Source organism: Littorina saxatilis, linkage group LG3, assembly GCF_037325665.1.
Source record: "Littorina saxatilis isolate snail1 linkage group LG3, US_GU_Lsax_2.0, whole genome shotgun sequence".
Lineage (NCBI taxonomy): Eukaryota > Metazoa > Mollusca > Gastropoda > Littorinimorpha > Littorinidae > Littorina > Littorina saxatilis.
This window is the reverse complement of record NC_090247.1, coordinates 42305760-42321316: the sequence shown is the minus strand read 5'-3', so window position 1 is coordinate 42321316 and position 15557 is coordinate 42305760. Positions and strand designations below refer to the sequence as shown.

The following is a 15557-nucleotide window of genomic DNA, read 5'->3' as shown; positions in this document are numbered from 1 at the left end:
TGCTGTGACCTTGCCAGTGTTTGGGCACGCCTGACAAAAATAATGACGTTACAGGGATGAGAATCGCAGGGTCATCAGGTTCTTGAGTTGAAATGTCTATTAGTGAACTGGTCGAAGTGCCATGGTGCCGTTTGATAAAAATAATATGGTGTCGCATGATAAAAATAATATGGTGTCGCATGATAAAAATAATATGGTGTCGCATGATAAAAATAATATGGTGTCGCATGATAAAAATAATATGGTGTCGCATGATAAAAATAATATGGTGTCGCATGATGCGACGTTCTTTCAGACCTCCCCGCGTCATTTCTTCTGACGTCAAGGATGTTTTTAGTTCCAACTCGCCCAGCGTCGAATTTCTGTAACTGGATACTTCTTATACGTGCATGTGGTGAATTTTATTATTTGTAGGATAATAGTCAATTGTTTAAAAGCCCAGAACAAGTCAAATCCTGAAGCTATCAAAGACTATGTTTGTACCAAATAAGGACGTTCTGTCTGTCGCCTCTGTCTGTCTGTTTCTGTCTCTGTTTGTGTGTGTGTGTGTGTGTCTGTCTGTCTGTCTGACTCTGTCTGTCTCTGTCTCTCTGTTCCTGTCCCTGTTTGTATGTCCGCCTGTCTGTCTGTCTGTCTGTCTGTCTGTCTGTCCGACTCTGTCTGACTCTGTCTGACTCTGTCTGTCTCTGTCTGTCTGTTCCTCTCTCTCTCTCTTTCTACCTCTCTCTCTCTCTCTCTCTCTCTCTCTCTCTCTCTCTCTCTCTCTCTCTCTCTCTCTCTCTCTCTCTCTCTGTCTGACGCGTCTACGTCTGCGTCTCTCTCTGTCTGGATATGATTTCCGAACTATGTTCCTGAAAACATAATCATGGTACTATATGCTATTCTTTCTTCCCGCAAAAGGAACTTCAGACTGAGCCACTCTGTAAAATCCAACACGTTCCTCGATGTTTGACAAACCTGAACGAAAGTCACAAATTCAAACAGGCGGTGTTCCCCCCCAAACAAGTCTTTGATCAGACCAAAAACCCACCGCAATATTACCCAGGCATGCTGCAATTTCATTGACCATGCTCAACAACCGAAGAAGGCTGAAGGAGTTTGCTAGAAGAATAGCAAAGAAGGCCGTTGTCCTGGATCGTCTCGAGAGTGGACAACAATGGAAGAAAAAAGACACAGAGATTGAAAAACCCGCGGGGGTTAGTGGAGGGGCACGGGAGAGGATTATTGGTTTAATGTGCTCCGGATTAAACTGGCACGCGTTCACAGCTCGCTCTTGTTTGGCCTTCAAAGCCGTCGGTCGCGTGCGCGCGTGCGCGAACGCATACGCGGAATATCCCGGATGTGGTCGTTTGTTATTTGCCCCTGTTTGTATTTCTAGCGGAGTGTTGTCCCTTGGCAAGTTTAACTGACCTGAGACTCGGTGAGGATGAATGCGCGAGACACCCGGCGTCCGCTGTTTTCGTTCTGCTGAAAGGCACAGTTTGTGAGTGGTGAAAATATCTCTAGAGGCTTTAGAATACTGAGGATTATTCGCATGCCTGCTTTAAAATGCAGTGACTCGGAGGGTTGCTGTTTTCTCTGTTTGCTAGCGGCATTCTTAGCAGGGAAAGTCCTGAAACGTCAACCTCCATCTTTAACAATAACATCCTTAGTGAAGGTGTGTGTGTGTGTGTGTGTGTATGTGTGTATGTGTGTGTGTGTGTGTGTGTGTGTGTGTGTGTGTGTGTGTGTGTGTGTGTGTGTGTGCGTGTGTGTGTGTGTAGGTGAGCGTGGGGGTGAGGAGGGGTGTGGAGAATAGGAGAGAGGCGTAAAGGGAGAATCAGAATTCTCAGTTGTTTAATATTTGTTTTGTTTTATTTTGTGACTCTTTTGTTGCCAAAGGAGCTTAAACATATGAAAGCAAATCAACAACGGTAGAAGGTCAGCCACATGAAATGGTCAAGCGCAGGCAGTAAATGAATGGTGGTAACAACAATGGACATGCAGTCACTATACATTCACGCTCAGCATAGCAGTGACAGCAGATCGAGCTTCTTGTCGTCTTTTCAAAGACTCAAAGACTCAAGACTCAAAATTGTTCTGTCCTTATAAAAACAAAAAAAATTGCCAGGCGATCACAGACATGAAATACATCACATTTACTAAGAATTAAGGATTACACTTAAAACTAACAACATTAAACCGTATCACATTTACTAAGAATTTAGAGTTGGACTAAAACACATCTAAAAATCCTAAGCAGTACGTCTCTCACGGCACTAACACACACACACTCTCTCTCTCTCTCTCTCTCTCTCTCTCTCTCTCTCTCTCTCTCTCTCTCTCTCTCGCCCTCTCTCTCTATCTTAGTTAAACTTAAAACCAATAAAATATCCTCAGATTAAGTGCGTATAAAAACACACTAGCATGATGTAAAAGTTATCTCTCTCTCTCTCTCCACCCCCCCCCCCTCCTCTTCACCACCCTTTTTCTTTCTCACCTTTTCCCTAAATAGCAAGTAAGCCAATGAGTTTTTGAATAATAATAATAATAATAATAATAAATGAGCATTTATATAGCGCAACATCATAACTTTACAATTATGCTCTTTGCGCTTGACACATTAAAAATTAAAACACAGTTATACAAGCATTTACATCTACATTCATAGTCAGCAACGCTTAATTAAAAGCATACACCATTTAACATACATTACAAAAGATTCTTCCACTAACTAAGTAATAAAAACATGAATAAAATAGGCTGTGAAAACAAGGAAATACCAGCTGAATACCCTTAATCAAACAGAACATGTTATCAACAATACTGAAAACAGCCCTAGATGTTTATATAGGGGAAAGTCCCCAAATACCGAACACTTAAGCAAATCTGCCATCATCTCAAAAACAACAGAAGACAGACCGTTTTTGAATGTGAATTTTAATAAAGTAATTGATCAGCAACATTCATACCACTTTTTGTGGACAGAAATCAACATAAAAGAAAGTTATCTTAAATTCATTTTTTTTAGAATATGTTCGGAATTACAACACCTGTACCCTAACTCCGAACACAGAGGTTCAAAATCCGAACAGCAAAAACCAATGTTACTTTGACTGACAAACATCGCAAAAGTACTCTCTTTGGCTTTCTGTTGTTCCAGCGCAATCCACATGTACCCATTCTGAGCATATCATGTCCTCACAGGTGCATTCTCGGCACAAAAAAACAGAACCAGCTAGCTTCCTGCTGATGACTGACGCTTGTTTTCTTGTTTCTAGCTTTCTGTTTCTCTGTGTTCTCTGTGTTTGGCTTTGATTTGCTTGTTTTCTTTGTTGGTTTTTGTTTTGCCTGCCACTCTTCAAGTTTACGTTTGTATGGACTTGACGTGATAAGTTCAGCTGCTGTTTTTCTGGACTTTTCGTTTCGCAGCTAATTTCTGTTGTGAAACACTGGGATTGTGAGAAATCAGCGCCACTGAAACAGCTGACTCAAGGACGCAGTCATAGTGTCCTGCATTGTCCCCATGAGGTGGAGTAAACAGGGAGTGACTGCATGCGAGATGATAAACTAAGAGTAATACCTAATATACTGGACTCGCAGCGAAATATACAAACAAATGAGGTGAGTAAAGGAGAGTCACTGGTTGAGCCAAAGAGTCATCGTTGTATTTGAGAACGTTCCCAGACTCTGCATTGATGATGTGGATGGGCTGCTGCAACACCTCACTTGTAGCAGAAATGTCCATGTCTCCCACTGAAGCAGTTGAATGAGCCATGTGAAGAATCTTTTCTTCTAGGGAGAAAAAAGCGAAAGATGATGGCATGTCAAAGTTTATTGCAGCTGACACTTCGCGGAAGCCTTCAATGTTGCTGAGCATGTGACTGGTCATCTTTTGTCTTAGAGCATCAGCTTGGATCTGTTCTTGTATTTTCGTGTGACACTCTGAAGGTAACCCATTACCGTCCCTTTCTGCGGTTTGGAACGCAGGAGTGTTGCCGATGACAATGCATCTAAAAAAGCAGCGTCCATCGCCGGGATTGGTTTGGATAACTGTTTTGTTCGGAAGTGCCAAAAATAGGCCTATGTCTTACTCAGAGCATGGGCTAGGTGGTTCAGAAAGTGGGTCTACTGGATGTCCAGTTCGCCCAGAGAGGGGTCTTGCTGGTTCAGAGGGGGGTCCTGCTTGTTCAGAGGGGGGTCCTATTGGTTTAGAGCCTGGGGGGGTTCTACAGGCTCAGCGGAGGGTCTTGGTGGTTCAGAGGGGGGTCCCGCTTCTTCAGATGAGGAACCTGCTGGCTCGGAGGATTTTTTGTCTTCATTGAAAATATGTTGAATTCCATTTCTGCTCGCTATTTCGTATGCAAGTGACATAACGTCTTTTCTTGTCAGGCCAAAAAACATCCTCTCACATTTAATGATATGGTCAACCAATTCTTTTTCTATTGCTGGGGGAAGAATGGACGGCCTCCCCAAATGTTTTGTATCACCCATGGCATGTTCGTATTTTCCATCAAGATGATCTTTAAGTGTTGTGGGTGGGATTCCATACGCTCTTGCAGCTGCTCGAAGTCCAAGCCTCTTGTCTATGACAGCTGCCATGGCTGTTGCCAGTGACTGCGTTGACCATGTAGCCCTGCACAATATACCGGTACACCAAGTATTAACAACGCTCATCACTCTGTACTAACTAGATCTACTTCTGGCATACACATGCACAGAAAATAAAAAGAGAAGAGAAGAGGGAGGGAGGGAGAGAGAGAGAGAGAGAGAGAGAGAGAGAGAGAGAGAGAGAGAGAGAGAGAGAGAGAGAGAGAGAGAGAGAGAGAGAGAGAGAGAGAGAGAGAGAGAGAGAGAGTCAAAATCCGAACACACAAGTTCAAATACCGAACACTGTTCGGTATTTGAAACATGGAGTGTTCGGTAATTGAAATCTACCTAACTATTTTAAAACCACGGGGCGCTCAGGCAAGATCTAAGACGAATGCTTTCAAACAGACATATTTGGCAAGCAGATAGATCACACTGTTAATTTCAACCATAACTTTTCACAAAAACAACTCAAATTCATACCATGATCCTAGTCTGCTGTGGGTCGAAATAGCATTGAGAGTCATAAAATCATAAAATCACTCACCGGTTTTTTTTGCCGCCTTTATCCGCCATGATTTTTGGTGCAGGATAATCAGGGACGGTACTCTATCACCTCGTGCAGTCCAATTTGAGTAGTCACCTCTTGTTTTCGAGAAATCAGCTGTTCGGTATTAGGCACCGTTCGGTATTTGGGGACTTTCCCCTACATTATCACATTATCACTAAAACAACAAATACACTACATGTAGCCTACTGATGGACTGAGAAAACAAAATCAGGGGTTGTATTTCTTGAAGAGGTGCGTTTTAAGTGCTCGTTTGAATGCTTGGGGTGACTGAGAGTGGCGGATGTGAAAGGGGAGAGAATTCCATTGTGTGGGTGCGCAGAAAGTAAAAGTGCGTTGTCCGTATGTTTTGGTTTTGGTGTGTGGAATGGTGAGGATGCGACAGTCAGAAGAGGCACGGAGTTGTCTTGCTGGAGAATAGACGGTGAGGAGTTCAGAGAAGTAAGCAGGAGACGAGCCAGAAAAGAAGTTAAAGCAGAGGGTGAACAGTTTGTAGTCAATGCGGGCTTGAGTAGGTAACCAGTGCAGTGTGTGAAGAAGTGGTGTTGCGTGATCTCGTTTTCGTGCCTTCAGAATGAGGCGTGCTGCCGAGTTTTGAACTTTTTGTAGTTTATGCAGGAGGTACAGAGGACAGCCAGAGAGAAGAGAGTTGCAGTAGTCAAGTTTAGAAAGAACAAAGGCACAGAAAAGAGTGTTAGTTGTTTGAGAGGAGAGTGTGTGGCGAATGGTGCTGATCTTACGAAGCTCAAAATAAGCTGCTCTACAGACTAAAGATATATGTTTGTTAAGGGTCATGTCAGATGAAAGGGTGAATCCAAGGTTTCTAGCTGATGGTGAGAAAAGAATGTCGGTGTTGCCTATTTGAACAGAAACAGGTTGGGGAGAGGGAAATGTAGTGTTCTTCTTTTTGCACAGTAAGACTTCAGTCTTATCATCATTCAGCTTAAGTTTGTTATCGACCATCCAAGATTTAACATCAGTGATGCATGTCTGAATGGTCTGGATGGCGGAATGTGTCTCTGCAGGGGGACTGGGTTTATACAGCTGGGTGTCATCAGCAAAAGACTGATTTAAAACAGAATGGTTTTGAATCAGTGTGGATAGGGGCTTAGTGTACATGATGAAAAGGATGGGACCGAGTACTGAACCTTGAGGAACACCGAAAGAAAGTGGGGCTGGAGCAGACATCTGGCCATCGACAAGCACAGCCTGAGTCCTGCAAATGAGATAGGACCCAAGCCAAGCTAGCGGTGGACTGGGACTAGAAAGTACATTTTATTTTCATGATGGGATACTATTGGCCAGAAAAACTGTCTCTAAAGACTAAACAATTCGGGTTGTGTGTACGTAAAATTCATTGCACAGCTGATGTCCCTTGAAGTCCTTATAGGTTGACTTCGCCAGCAAATGTCTCCAAAATGGCTACTTCTCTACTATGATTGTCTTGAACAAGCGGTTTGAGTTTTTGAAGTTCTTGTTTCAAGGCTAAGTCAGTTTTCTGTAAACTTGACATTTTGCTCGACACTGAAAGGAATGCAGACCTTACAATCTTTGACGCACGCACACTGACTCGTTCAACAAACACCACACTTACCATCTTCGTAATCTCACTAAGGAGATTAAAATCCAACAGAGACAACAGTGACCATCAAACCATTGACAGTTGCTTACACACCTTTCTACAAACAAACAGATCATTAATCGAAGAGTCTTGTCTTTAAATGGGAGTATTCCTTTTCCGCCCGATGATCGTGATACGACTTATTGAAGGAGCAGGTGTCACTTTTACCTATACTATTCGTCTACCTGCTCACTTGACCTCATTGAATATACAAACATGATTGACGTCGCTGTTGTTATTGCGGTGCGGTCATTCTGTTCGAGCTGTTAATGAAGGCGAAACGTATTTGACCACACCCTGTGGAACAACTGTCGATTTTTGCAAGGTCAGCAGAGACAGCGTATACTTATGATTCAGTGATAATGATACACGTGACCGCTACATTGATTGGAAGAAGAAGCATTTACAAGTATGAGTGTAATACCATATTTTGTCAACAATTTAAATTCTATTACCATTTCATAGCTTGTGGAGTCTCTTTCTCTCTCTCTCTCTCTCTCTCTCTCTCTCTCTCTCTCTCTCTCTCTCTCTCTCTCTCTCTCGGTCTCTGTCTCTCGGTCTCTGTCTCTCTCTCTCTCTCTCTCTCTCTCTCTCTCCCATTGAGGGTAACTCGATTAATAACAAGAAGAAATAGAAGTTAAGTTAATTACAATACAATGTATATAATTAACATGTCAAACAGTTAAAAAGACATTCAAAATGCATTATGAATATCAAGCAATGATGTATTATTATCACATAATTATTTACTTGTTTCCAAGAGAAACAGCATATACATTTCTTTGAAGGAAGTTTCACTGAATTGCATTTTAATTAAATCAGGAATGGAGTTCCACAATAAGGCGCCAGAATAAGAAAGACTTGATTTGTAAAGGTCAATTCTAGGGGTTGGGGTAATTAATTTGTTTAGTTTTATTGAATTATTCAGTTTGAAATCTGAGGCAATGAATGTAGGTGCATTCCCTGACATAATTCTATGCATCATTACACCTTTGTTATAGATGAATCGTGATTTGATAGGAAGAATCTTTAATTTTTTATAATCAGACATAGAGAGAGATGCATTTTTTAAAAGAATTAATTTTACAGCTCGTCTATGTAAAGAGCACAAGTGTTTCAAAGTGTTTGCACTTGCAGAGTCCCACACTGTGGACGCATAATCAATAGTTGATTGAATATATGCCTGAAAAAACAGTTTCCGTGTGCGTAGGTCTAGAAAGTGTTTAATGTATATTTTGCTTATTCTGTTACCCTCGATAAATGAATAAAGTTCAAAGTTCAAAGTTCTCTCTCTTATATTTTTTATTGTTATTATCGTTATGACATCATCATCCTTACCATTATTTCTATTTTCATATTTCTATTGCTGTTATTGTATTTAATAGTATCAAATACTATAACTTTTTCTTTGCCTTTAAATGCCATTTATTATCATATGTACGATTTTTTTTTGCCGTCAACCTCTTTTGCTCTTATAATGTTTTCATGTCTGTTTTGTATTCATGTTAGTTAGCAAGGACAGATTGTAAGACTAGGCAACGCCTAAAATCTCCATCCTTCTGTAATAAAGTTTAATCAATCAATCAATCAATCAATCAATCTCTCTCTCTCTCTCTCTCTCTCTCTCTCTCTCCCTCTCTCTCTCTCGCTCTTTGTCTGTCTGTCTATCTGTCTGTCTGTCTGTCTCCCCTCTATCTCTCTCTCTCTCTCTCTCTCTCTCTTTATATCTCCTTTTTGTCTCTCTCTCTCTCTGTCTCTCTCTCTATATATATATCTCTGTCTCTCTCTCTGTCTCTCTCTGTCTCTCTCTCTGTCTCTCTCTCTGTCTCTCTCTCTGTCTCTCACTCTCTATCCGTCTCTCTTTATATCTCTTTTTTGTCTCTCTCTCTCTCTCTCTCTCTCTCTCTCTCTCTCCTTGTCTCTCTATGTCTCTGTCTCTCTGTCTCTGTCTCTCTCTCTCTCTCACTCTCACTCTCTCTCCGTCTCTCTTTATATCTCCTTTTGTCTCTCTCTCTCTCTCTCTCTCTCTCTCTTTGTCTCTCTCTGTCTCTGTCTCTCGGTCTCTGTCTCTCTCTCGTTCTCTCTCTCGTTCTCTGTCTCTCTCTCTCTGTCTCTCTCTCTCTGTCTCTCTCTCTGTCTCTGTCTCTCTCTGTCTGTGTCTCTCTTTTCCTCTCTCTCTGTCTCTCTCTGTCTCTCCCTGTCTGTCTCTCCCTGTCTGTCTCTCTCCGCCTCTCTCTGTCTCTCTTTCTCTCTGTCTCTCTCTGTCTGTCTCTCTCTGCCTCTCTCTCTCTCTGCCTCTCTCTGTCTCTCTCTGTCTCTCTCAAGTGTTTACAAATCTGTACACAAGGCATACTGGTATAACAAAATGTCAAAATAAATCAATTTTTGCATGAATTTTCACAATCAGTTCCAAAGACATAATGAAAATCTACAGAGGCAGCAATTCCTTACGTCTACTGGTCAAAATCCTTGCTGACCACACACAAAAACCCACAAGGCACTAAAACATGTGTATAATACCCTCAACAGCTTTTACTTTTCTTATATGGTGCCATCTCCAAAATGTCCAGTTTCATTACTTCCGCCGAACCGTTGTTATGGGGGCGAGGACGCCCCCATTCTATACGGATAGTTTAGAGGTTGACCATGGGCAGCGCCATTTTGTTGTGAAATACGTCATCAGTTTGTGTACACAGGAAGTTGTGACATCCGTCACCCTTTGGGAGGTGTGAAGGCAACATTGTTCATCTGTAGAAAGTTGTGAAATCCGTCACCCTATGGGAGGGGTGACGTCAAAATTGGTCATCACAGAGTTTGTGTAACACAGGAAGTTGTGAAATACGTCACCCTATGGGAGGGGTGACGTCAAAATTGGTCATCACAGAGTTTGTGTAACACAGGAAGTTGTGAAATACGTCACCCTATGGGAGGGGTGACGTCAAAATTGTTCAACAAAAACATGATATGTCGCATTGTGCAGGGTCAACTGCAACAAACTCAAACCGAGCCATTCATACCTACCTGTATTTGAGTGACTTATATACCGACATTTTTATGTCTTATTTTCAGCACAGGTGTAGGAAAAATCATGAACCAAAATGTTATTTATTTTCTAATTTAACATTTTTTTTACAAATATGACCATGGTCTTTTAAACATACAGTGACATTAAACATTGTTATGTTAAAAAAAAGAAAAAAGAAAAAAAGCTTTTGTGCACAAATCAGAAAATACATTGTACATTTTACCTACAGGCCAAACAGTGTCTGTTGGCGGCAAAGGGCCCAGCAAGTTGCTATTTTTAGATCGATTAAAAGTTGTCAAGAACAGGCGCTTACATTTGGATGTGTCCACTGATAGTAGGTTTGGTTGTGATCAATCAGAATGATGTAGGAATACACATGCATGACAGTTTGGTATGATGACATGTAATTCAAATATGCTGAAATGTAATATTATACATGATATAATATTATTATGGCTGTTGCCATGACCATGAACCCCAAGAAAGGTTTAATGTTATGTAAAATCAAAATACCAAAATCAAGCACCTACTAATCTGGTCTCACGGTGCGGCTTGGACCTAAATATGGATGGACACGCAACTCGCTCAGCCAGCCAGCGCTGCGAGACTTACAGCGGCCAACTTCGCCGCGGCGCGCTCATTGGCTCAGCATTGAACTTGCGTCAAGGCCGATGCGCGTAGATTCCCAGAATGTTTACTTTCGGTTAGATTCTTCGACAGCATTCGCAGAGGTGACTGCCGTTACAGAGGTGACAGAGGTGAGTAAAACTGACCATCGAAAGGAAAATAAGATTCATATTGGTAATACTAATAACATACTTGCACAAGCATGTATCTACCAAAACTGTATGGGAGCACATAGTTGGAAAGGCGTGGTGAAGCGATCAAATCGAATCGTCCGTCAGTCAGTGCACTGATCAGCCACCACGATTGAACGTCACTGTCCGTATTTTGTATGTAAGCAGAGTTAAATCCTGATGTAGTTTACAAAAACAAAACAAAATCTCATTCCTGTTCCATTGTTATTCTTGTAGTTGTGATATGATATTCTAGTGAAACTGAAAGTAAGTGTTAAAAGCAGAAAAGCCGGACCGAATCAGGTAATTGGGTTGGGAAAGTTTTGCTAAGAAATCCTGTTATTTCCCTGGGTTAATAAGCATCTCTTTGTCCAACTATTTACACAATTTATTTGACTAGTTTGTGGTTTCAATTGAAATTATTGTTGTATTTATTTCTAGACTACAAGAACTTGCATTGATTGCATTTCATTGTTACAGCACAAAACACTGAATGACACATACTGATTGACGAGCATGCCAATAGCCTTCTCGTTTTACAGTATAGGTACTGATAGTTGTATACAAGTTTGAATATCACTTTGAACACTGCCACATTCAGTTCTTTTCATCATTGAATAATTTTGTTTCAGGAAGCAAGCACCACTTTTGTTGTTGATGAAAACCCCTGTACAGTCAGAAGTGTGTCAAGCTCAAAGTATTATTTCACAAAAGGTGAGAAGTTATTCGTTACATTTGCAACATTTATTGTTGAAAAATATTAAACATAAAGGCAGAATTTGTTTGTCTTGTGATTGTGATGCCTACAACTACACCCGCTTGTGATTTCTCAGTCAAGTTACTGCAGATTTGTGTATATTTCAGTCTCATGTGGTATTTGCCATATTTTTGTGTGAACATGTGTATTTTTCAAGACTTAGATTCTGTGATAACATAAAATACCATAACACATTTGATACCAGTGCATCATATAATATTTTTGGATAATTCTCATTACGCATGATTTTTTATTGTGTCACTGTGTGTACATTTACATGTGTTTTTAAATGTCAACAGGTGACAGTTCCACTTTTGGAAGAGGTGTGCAGTGAGATTGCAGAAAATGAATGCCTGTCAGCTGATCTGTGAAGCACCATTTGTCCGCCCCCTGTCGATATTTATCGACTAAGTTCCTTGTGTACTATTCACTTGAACATCGTCCCGCAGCATGTGATTATTATCGCAAAAAAACTTCTGCAACACCCCGTGCCGAAAAGGCCATACAACATTCACCTGGAACACAATTATGAATCTACTCTCGGCCCCCAACTACAAAGTTGACCTACAACAAAAATGTTAGCCTACCGCTTCACAGTTTACCTGCAACAAAAGGTTTACCTACAACAAATCCTGGCTGAACTTGAGGAGGCACAAAGTAGGTATAACCGGTTAGAATGCACGTGTTTTTGTCGTTCTAACCCTCCGACATAACGCCACGCCTGTTTGCTGGCCTCTTGGCGTTGAAAGTCGTCTGCGTACACCTATAGTTTCCTTACCAATTCCAAACCTCCCATCAATTCTAGAGGCCGACGGGACTTGACTGACTGAGACTACTCAATCAGGTCGTAACGGGCTCTTTTGTAGCCTCGTGAGCAATATCGATTCTTTGGTCGGCTGCCTTGTGTCTCGTTAGCAAAGATTTATCGATCACTTTTTAATCACGACTTTTTCATCGGGTCAACTTCAGGGACGTATGCGGAGAATTTATGGATCGGTTTACAATGAGCGGGTTTTTTACGAGGCAAATTTACGGCTGATACAAAGATGGCCGTTTTGGAGTAATGTAAAGATGGCTGTTTTAAAGTAATAGAAGGCTGAGTGTTAGTTTTAGCTGAAATGAGCAATTATGTTTGCAACATAAATCTGACGGTCGTGGATGTTTCGTGTAGTTGTTTATAGCCACGATCTTCATATTTATGTCCGGACAGAGATTGAATTTCTATATTAGATTGTATGGAACGATAGCAAGTTGTGTGTACTTGCGGTTACACGCGTTGATGAGTTATTTTGGTGTGTTGAAGACTTCTTTATTTTATGTTTTCTGTATGTAACGATGCGAAGTAGGGTAATTGTCATTACACGCGTAGATTGGTTCTTTTGGTGTGTTACGGGTTCTTGATTTGTTGTATTATGTATGTTACGATCATCATTTGTGTAATTGCGCTCTCTCGTGTTAATTGCGTCTTGTGTTGTATTACGGTTTCTTAATTTGACATTTTTTTGAATGAGAAAGGAAAATCTGTGAACTGATTTTCCATATCTGATCCACAGACTGCTGAATAAGTGGCGACTGGTATATTTTTGTAACTAATATCGAATGTTTCAATCTGTCAAGACGCGAATTAGTAAAGGTGTTGCGGCGAACACGATCACGAGTATGAATGGCGTCCAGTGGAGGGGATCAATGAACCAGCTACAGCATCAACAGCAGCGACATGTGGTTATGACTAGAAAACATGAAACTATTTCAAACAACAACAACAACGACCACCACCACCACCACCACCACAACAACAACAACAACAACAACGACCACGACGACGACAATAACAACAGCAACAACAACAATAACGACCACGACAACAACAACAACAACAACAACACATCAACAACGATTAAGACGACAACAACAACAACAACAACAACAACGATTAAGACGACGACAACAACAACAACAGGAACAACAACAACAGGAACAGCGTTTGTCGAGTTAAAAAACAAACAAGAATACAAACCTGATGTCTTATCTGATTGACTGCATAGTTTTCTATTCCAGTATTCGTTCGACAAGTTGTATGATCACTTTGATGATTATCCCCCAACTGACTCTTTAGATGACTGCGTTAATCATCTTGGTCGTCTAGCTGATCGCTTATCAGACTGTCATCTGGTCGTGTTGATTATGTAACCCTTTCTTGCAGCTCCCGCGCTTGTTGACAACCTCAGTCTATTTCCCCGTGCACTGTCACAGTGTCTGATATAGTGAGTACACTGAGTGCTGCTGCACCTATAGTGGCGTCCAGTCATGCACCCCAGAAAACACTGTTTATGAGTGTCCGGTTTTCTATCTGTCTCATTAACCGATCATATAGACTGTAATTATTTGAAATAGTTGGAGTATTTATAAAGTTGTTTGTCGCGTAGCTACTGGATTTAGATGCTCTTTGATTAGTAAGATCACTAACTGAAGAACTATTATGTTGTTTGTCGATTATATTTGCACGGTTGTTTAGCTGATGTATTTGCGTTTGCTTTTGTCTTGTGCATGTTTTCATGGATTGAAAGGTTAATCACTTGGTCCAGTAGTGTGTTTCCAATCCTAATCTAGTCCCACATAATTATATGCTGGAGTTTACTCTTGAGTTGGACTGCACGTTTTGCCTGTTAGTTTATGAACTGCTTGTATGCATACTCTTTTATGAAATGGAGAGCCTCATCGGCTATAGCCCAAATGCACGACAACCCCGTCTTCTTTTGTCTGTACATAAACTGTCCAGCTTCTTCTGTTCGTATTTTTAAACCCCTATGCAAACTTTTCCCTTCTTCTTGCTTCCATCTCCCATGTAGACTAAGCGCCAGAGTCACAGTTGATAACATGCAATGCACTCTCCTCGTCACGACACTGTTTCTGATGTTGCTGGAAAATGTCACTTAATTTAATCCTTTATAGAGCTAGAATTGGTTGCTTCCATGTAAAGGCAGTAGCTCTAGGCCTTAAGTTAGAGTTTTTGTGCGAATCTTCCCTGTTACCATTTTTTATTTTGATGTGCCTAAGATGTCCGAGCCGTGTCACACTTGCCTTGTTCGTGTTTTTATTTGCAAGGAGTAAGATTGATGGTAGTCCGACGCGTTGGATGCAAAATGTTAGCTGTTTTTACAGTGAAGAATGTACTTGTTTTTGTTCTGCACGCCTTGAATACACCTCCGGCCTATTTGCCCAGAAACGCCTGTATTTATCTGGAGATGTTGAAAAAAACCCAGGTCCCCCACAACAAGTGTCCATTGTCCATATTAACGCTCGCAGTATTAAAAATAAAATTGATCTATTGCATCCTGAAGTCCAAAAGCATGACGTTTTAACCATATCTGAGACTTGGTTATCCCATACAGACGACAGTTCCTCACTACTGATCCCAAATTTTCAACCTCCAATAAGACTAGACAGACCAAACGACCCACATGGGGGAGTAGCCATTTATGTTAAAACATATTTGTTTTGTAAGCCACGTCCAGACCTGCACGTGCCAGGACTTGAAGCAGTCTGGACTGAAATTAAGTTTCATAAAGATAGACTTTTAGTGGGTTCTTTTTATCGACCACCTGATGCGAAGGTCCAATATTGGGACTTAGTTGACGAAAGCATTCGTCGAGTAAATAACCAGTTTGTCAAATTTATCGTCCTTGGAGACTTTAACTCCGATTTTGGTAGTAACCCCTCCCAGCATCTCCTGAACTTATTGAACTTATATCAACTTACCCAACTTGTAACCCTGCCAACACGTGTCACGGAGACAAGTAGTACCTGCCTAGATTTAATAATAACCCAAACCCCGCAAATGATACAGCGCGTAGATGTTTTTCCTCCTGTGTGTAGTGACCACAGTGTACCATGTGCAGTATTAAACACTGTAGTTATTCCTAATCGCTCATTTAAAAGAACCATTTATAATTATGATAAGATGAATATTGAAAGTTTTTGTGGATCACTTTCCCAAGTTGATTGGTCTTTATTGATAAATGACATGTCTTGATGAAAATGTCCAAGATTTTACTCAGATTTTCATGAGCATTGCCAAAGAGAATATGCCGGTTAAGACTGTAACAGTTCGATCGGAGGACAAGGAGTGGGTAACATCTGACATCTTAGATTTAATTGATGCACGCGATCAGATACACACTAAAGCGAGATTAACCGATTTACCCGAAGATTGGTTGTTG

At 41.0% G+C, this 15557-nt stretch overlaps 1 long non-coding RNA gene across 1 annotated transcript; it reads left to right on the top strand.

Moving 5' to 3' along the window:
• Nucleotides 1–9352: 9352 nt before the first annotated feature.
• On the top strand, nt 9353–11760 carry LOC138962412 (uncharacterized). Its single transcript, XR_011454507.1, has 3 exons — nt 9353–10541; nt 11213–11294; nt 11637–11760. It is a non-coding gene; the product is annotated as an uncharacterized lncRNA (long non-coding RNA).
• Nucleotides 11761–15557: the final 3797 nt, after the last annotated feature.